This window comes from Pogoniulus pusillus, chromosome 14, assembly GCF_015220805.1.
Source record: "Pogoniulus pusillus isolate bPogPus1 chromosome 14, bPogPus1.pri, whole genome shotgun sequence".
NCBI classification, from domain to species: domain Eukaryota; kingdom Metazoa; phylum Chordata; class Aves; order Piciformes; family Lybiidae; genus Pogoniulus; species Pogoniulus pusillus.
Genome location: NC_087277.1, coordinates 9,406,791 through 9,412,386, shown reverse-complemented (window position 1 = coordinate 9,412,386; position 5,596 = coordinate 9,406,791). Strand labels below are relative to the sequence as shown.

The 5,596-nt window shown below is 50.8% G+C and overlaps 1 long non-coding RNA gene across 1 annotated transcript; it reads left to right on the top strand.

Moving 5' to 3' along the window:
* Positions 1-433: 433 nt before the first annotated feature.
* Positions 434-5,202, top strand: LOC135181231 (uncharacterized). Its single transcript, XR_010304780.1, has 3 exons — positions 434-686; positions 3,796-3,958; positions 5,054-5,202. It is a non-coding gene; the product is annotated as an uncharacterized LOC135181231 (long non-coding RNA).
* Positions 5,203-5,596: the final 394 nt, after the last annotated feature.

Here is a 5,596-nt window from a genome sequence, read left to right as displayed (position 1 = left end):
CTCCATCTCCCAAGCCAAAACTTTCGCTGAGCTCCCCTGCAGTGCAGGGCCCTTGCAAGCTCCCAGGGTTTAAAATGAGCACCTGCCCTGAGAGGATGAGGAGCATCCATCAGAGAGATTCTGAGAATCCCAAAGAGAAATACTAGGGCTGTGTTAGCCTAATAGGCTATCTCCCAAAGAAAGCATTCCCAGGTGTGAAGAGAACTAAAGGGTTCAGGAAAGTGGTGATCAGAGGGATCCCTCAAAGTCAGACGGACTCATCCCAACTCCACTTCCCAGCTTTATTCCTAGCAAAGAGGGGACGGGGAAAAAAAAGTGTCTCTGTTGCTGTCTCCCTTTTCCCACAGAAAGAGAGAGAAGTGGAAAATAAAAAGAGACAGTTGTGTGACAGCTTTGGAAAGCAGCTGAAACAAAAAGGAAAGTCATTCCTCCTAAAAACAATGTTTGAAAGTGAGCGCAATGTGCCGAAGGTCGAGTTTCCCCAAACCTCCCCATCCCGGGGAAAGCAAAATGCCACGGGGAGGAAGAGGCTTTCGCAGAGGCCGAAGAAGGGATGGAGAGGGGTGCTCGGCTCTGCCTCGCCGCGGTCCCGACTCGGGGTCGCCGCACTGACGGGCAGCGGCGGGGCAGGAAGCAGCGAGACCCTTCCTTCGCCACGGCCACGGCGTCACGGGGGAGCTGACAAGGTGGGGGATGGTGGGGGGGGGTGTGTGGGAACAGGGGGGACGGGCAGAAAATAAAAATTAATCCAAAATTAAACCAGAAGAGATTGCTGCCAAGTGCGGCTGCGAAGCCACGAGTGGCAGCGGCCGGGCCCCCTCCTGAGCCAGCAGCACCCCCGGGGCTGCTCGTCCCACCCCCCTTCTCCGGCAGCCAGCGGCTCCTTTTTAAAGACCGCACTGACAAAATCGCCCAGCTCGCCTCTACGTAACGCCCTGTCGAAAGCGGACGCCATATTTTGTGTTGCTGATGTCGACATAGACAAACGTAGACATGTTTTTTCCAACACCCCCCCCCCCCCCCTTTCCCTTCCTCCTCTTGCCTTCCCCCCTTTCACCCAAACTTGCGATCTAGAGGCGGCGGGGAGCGGGCAGGAGGGCGGGGGGCAAAGGGGGGTTGGGAGAAGAGGCTGCATGACGAAAAACTAAAAATATAGCTCAAAAGATTAAAAGCCCACCCAGAAAACCCCCACGGCTCCCACCCCTCGGCTTTCTCCCTCGCTGACCCCCCCACGTCCTGGCCCCGCCGGAGTCCCGAGAACCGGACAGTTTTTGAGGGAGAAAAAGTTGGGTGCGAGCAGCCGGGGCGTGAGCGGCAGCGACTGCCTGATGTGTGCGGGGTAGGGGGGGGTGGGGGGGGTACGGCGGCCGAGGACGACAGCGCAGCGCAGCGCCGCGCCACCGGGGCTGGGGGGGTGGGGGGCCCGCCCGGGAAGTTTCCTACCTGCGCACAGGGCGGCGGCACCGACTGTCCCGGGCGGAGCGGCACCGGGGCTCCGCGCGCCGCTCCGCGCCGCTCCGCGCGCCGCCGCGGCAGCCCGCGGCTGCGGGACCCCGCGCCCCCCGCCCGCCCCCGCCGCGCCGGCCCGCGGGGGGAACACGCGCGCTCCGCCACGCGCGCACGCACGCACGCGCCCGCCCCGGCCCCGCCGCGGAGGAAAAAGAGGAGAGAGGAGGGAAAGGGAAAGGGGAAAAAAAAAGGGAAAAAAGGGGAAAAAAAAAAAGAGAGGAAAAAAAAAAAAAAGAGCCCTCGATCGGCGGGGATCTACGCCAAACCCCACATGATCTCTGACGTCAGCCTGCGTATTTGCATACGATACCACCGCCGGCGCGCCTGGCGGGGTCCCTCGGCGCGGCGGAAAGTTGCGCGCGGGGCCGTGCCCCCCGTTCTCCCGCCCGGCTCCGGCTCCTCATCATTCCCATCAGCCCCACGCGAGCCCCCCATCCCCTGCCCCCGGCGGTGACTGCGTGGGCTCCGCCGCGCTCTCCACAGCCCACGCGGTGACACTGGTGGCAACGCCGGGGGCTCCGCCGGTCCCCGCCGCGCTTCCCGTATGCCTTCACGGGCGGAACCACACGCACCCGCTCCGATCCTCCGGGCGGAGTCGAGGCTCACGGGGGGGCGGCCCCCATTCGGACCCGGGCGGTGTTAGCGGTGGCGGAGCTGGGAGGGGGAAGTACCCTCGATTTAGGGTCTAGGGGTGAGGATCCTCTGTCCGGGACCGTCTAGGCTGGACTTTTCCCGAATTGAATGGCAGAGGCAGGACCCTCGTTAAGGGACATAGGGTCGGGATCTCCGCTTTAGGATTGCAGAAGTAGATCCCCTACTATGGGGGGACGTCGGGTAGCTGGATCCCCCTTACAGGCTTGGTGAGGGCCGGATCCCCAAGCCAGTGACTGCAGTGGGATGCTGAGGGCTGGATGAGGCGGTGCCACTGCCGAGAGGCTGCCTTTCCGTAACGGAGCAGGGTACCTGGGCAGGTGGGAGGCGTTTCTTCATCCTGGACTTACGAGGGAGGTTTTCCAAGCTCCTGAGTTTGGGTGGGCTTCAGGCGATGGCTGTTTATTGCTTTGCGGAGGGTGGTATGTATTGCCAAGGGATGCTGCTGCAATCTCTGCTCCTCTGCTGCATCGCAGGAATACTTTCCCCCATTTAAAATTGTCGTCGAACTCTGATGTCTCTTTGCCTTTCTTTTGAAGTGATGAAGACAAATTTGACACAGGCTATTTTCAGTTTACCTCAATTAATTAAAGAAAATAAATACTTTACTGATTTTACCGGGCTAGTAGATAGCAGGTGTCCTGATAAATCCAGGCTAACAGGATTTATGGGTAGCATAATCTCACAGTAAATTCAGGGGTGTGCTATCTACTCTGCACATGAAACTAATATTTTAATTGCCTGCTTAAAACCCCCGAGGCTTTGAATCTCCATGCACTTTGACTCTTGCCCTATCCCATGGCACACTGGGTCAGAGCAAGGCTGCCTTCCTTAACCCAGATGAGTTACTTTGTTGGGCAACGTCTTGTCTCCTTTCCCAGCGTAGGACTGAGGACCTGTGCCTGACACTGAGCTAGATGTTACTGCAGCTGAGTAATTGTGGAAGAACGTAAATATGTCAAAGCAGTGTCAAGAGATTTCTTTGCAGGGATACCCTTATCTGAGTAGGCGTGTTTTTGACTGCCTGACTGAGTGCAGTCGCTGCAAGTATTTGATAACAGAATAGGTTCCTTCCTTGTTGCCACCAGCTCTGAGATTTCTGCTAACTTTCCCCCTTTGAAGCTGCTGGGAAGGGACAATCATGGACATCCTCTCTGCACTTGGTGGGGGCTCGGAAAGTATCTGTTAGAGCTTGGTGATGCTCACTGAACTCTGGTTTTCCATCCTAGATGTGTGTTTTTAAAACATTACTTTTAAACAATAAACACTACTAAATACATATTGTTTGACTCTTCAGCAGCTGTTCAGCCCTGGAAACGTTTCTGAATTTTAAATGCTTTGGGGAAAAAAAATGAGTTATTTAGGGGGCAAAAATATATCCCTCTAGGATATTTTTTTCCCTACTGTCTCAAATTAATTTTCTGTGATTTGGAAACAAAGAAAAGCCGAAGTGTCTTAATAAATATGCAGTGCTTATGAATATGAAATATTCTTGAAAGGGCAGATCAATAGAAAAGCAGGAGAAAAATCAAATGCATGCTCTTGTCCAAATTAACACTTACTTTAAGGCCTCTTTAACTTTTCTTTCCTTTTTTTTTTTTTTTTTTGTTGTTTTTGCATTGCCAAATGGAAAAGGTTCTTTGATCGATTGAGTGATACTGTTGCTGGTGCTTCCTTTCAAGTGCAAAATAGGTCTGTCAACGGGAGGAGGGTCCAAGGCATCAGGATTTAAGCCTTGGTTGTGAAAAAGAGTTCTAACCTGAGGTCAAAGTTATCTCTGCAACAGTAAGACCCCCAGGTGAGACTTGTCTGCTTTCCTTAAGATTCTGATGATGTCACACAAATTACGCGCTGAGAAGTCATTTTAAATGGGGCTTAATTCACTATTTAGGATGAAGAGGATGTTGGTTTAGAGTTGTAGCAGTTGCCATTGTTATTCTAAATGAACGAACAGAGGGCAACTTTCCGAGCGCTGTGTATTCAACGCCACTGCTAGACAAGCTGCCCAGAATGTTTGTTGTAGCTAAGACTAAAGATATCTACTTGTGTGTGGCTCTGTTGTTTGGTTTTTTTTTTTTTCCACATCAAAGTGGGAGATACTGTGCATGAAGATCTATTTTGTGAATGTTTTTCAACTTGGTTATCAAATTCCTCCTCTGAATTTTGAGTAGTGGGACCAACAGGCTGGGTGGCATTGGTACCCAGATGCTGCCTTTTAGGAAACTTGTGGTCAGTCAGTTAGCTTTGATTCTGTCAAATTTAATTGAAGTCAAGTGAAAGGATCAGAATTTTTCTGAGGGATAGAAGGACTGTGTTTATTATTAGAGTTTATAATTACGAAAGCCTTGATTTCTTGGGAAATCATGAAAAAAATGGATCAGTGATGAATGCAATGTGAATAGTCTTGCTAAGCCTCGGCATGTAGCTCACTGATAGAAACCTACCATTAAAATCATGCAGGGTAACACAACAAAATGGAGATTACTTTTACAAAAGATGCAAGAAGGAAATTTGCAGGTTTAAATTTCTTTTTGAGTAAGGCCTCTCTTTTAAATTAATAGCACAATAGAAGCCACACTGATTACAAAGCACAGGCAACACATATGCACAACTTCCCAGGAAAGTGAGGGCAGACCAGGCACTTACTTTAAGTCTAGTGCCCTCTCAATTTCCTCTGTGCACTTTCTCTAGATTTAAAGTGACATCTGAATGATGAAGTGGCAAGCTGGCCTGTGAAATAATACCTTGGTCAGAGATAACAAACTGTGTACTGATAGGTGTGTATATATTTTAATGATGAGGAGATGAGTGCCTGGCATATGTAGTCACATACTTTTTGGGCTCCTTCAGCTTAATGATTTCTTTCTGGCTGTTTAATTCTGTGAAATTGCAGGCTGAGTCAGCATTATGGATCTAATTCCCTTCCCTGGAGGTGCAGCTCCGATTTTTTGCCCTGAAGAGACTACGTAAATGTCGTCGAAGGGAACGGGCATCCTTTGTGAGCCAAAATAGAGGCATGTAAATAAAAGAATTGGAGATTCACCGATTTACCTTTTTTTTTGTGTGTGTGTGGAGTGCATGGCTACCTGTTGCTCATTCTTATTCTGGTGCAACGCTCTAAGATCAAGTGCAGTTTTACATAGGGGGTGCAGCAGGGTGTGGGCTATGAGCTTCTCCCAGGTGAGAAGAACCAGACGTAGGCTAGGGGACCAAACTGCTGCCTTCGAACTGTTTTTGGGAAGAACCAAGCTTAGCTTCAATCGCTAATTTTACACCCTTGCTTCTCTGTCCTCTTCCACCCCATTCTTTTTACCTGCACAGATACAGCAATTCCCCTGCTTACACTTATTGTGTTTAATGATGCGGAGTTGAGGCTTTCTGTACAGTCATCAGTAGAAGCTAAGGTAGAAACAAATTAACAAGCACTCAGCAGATA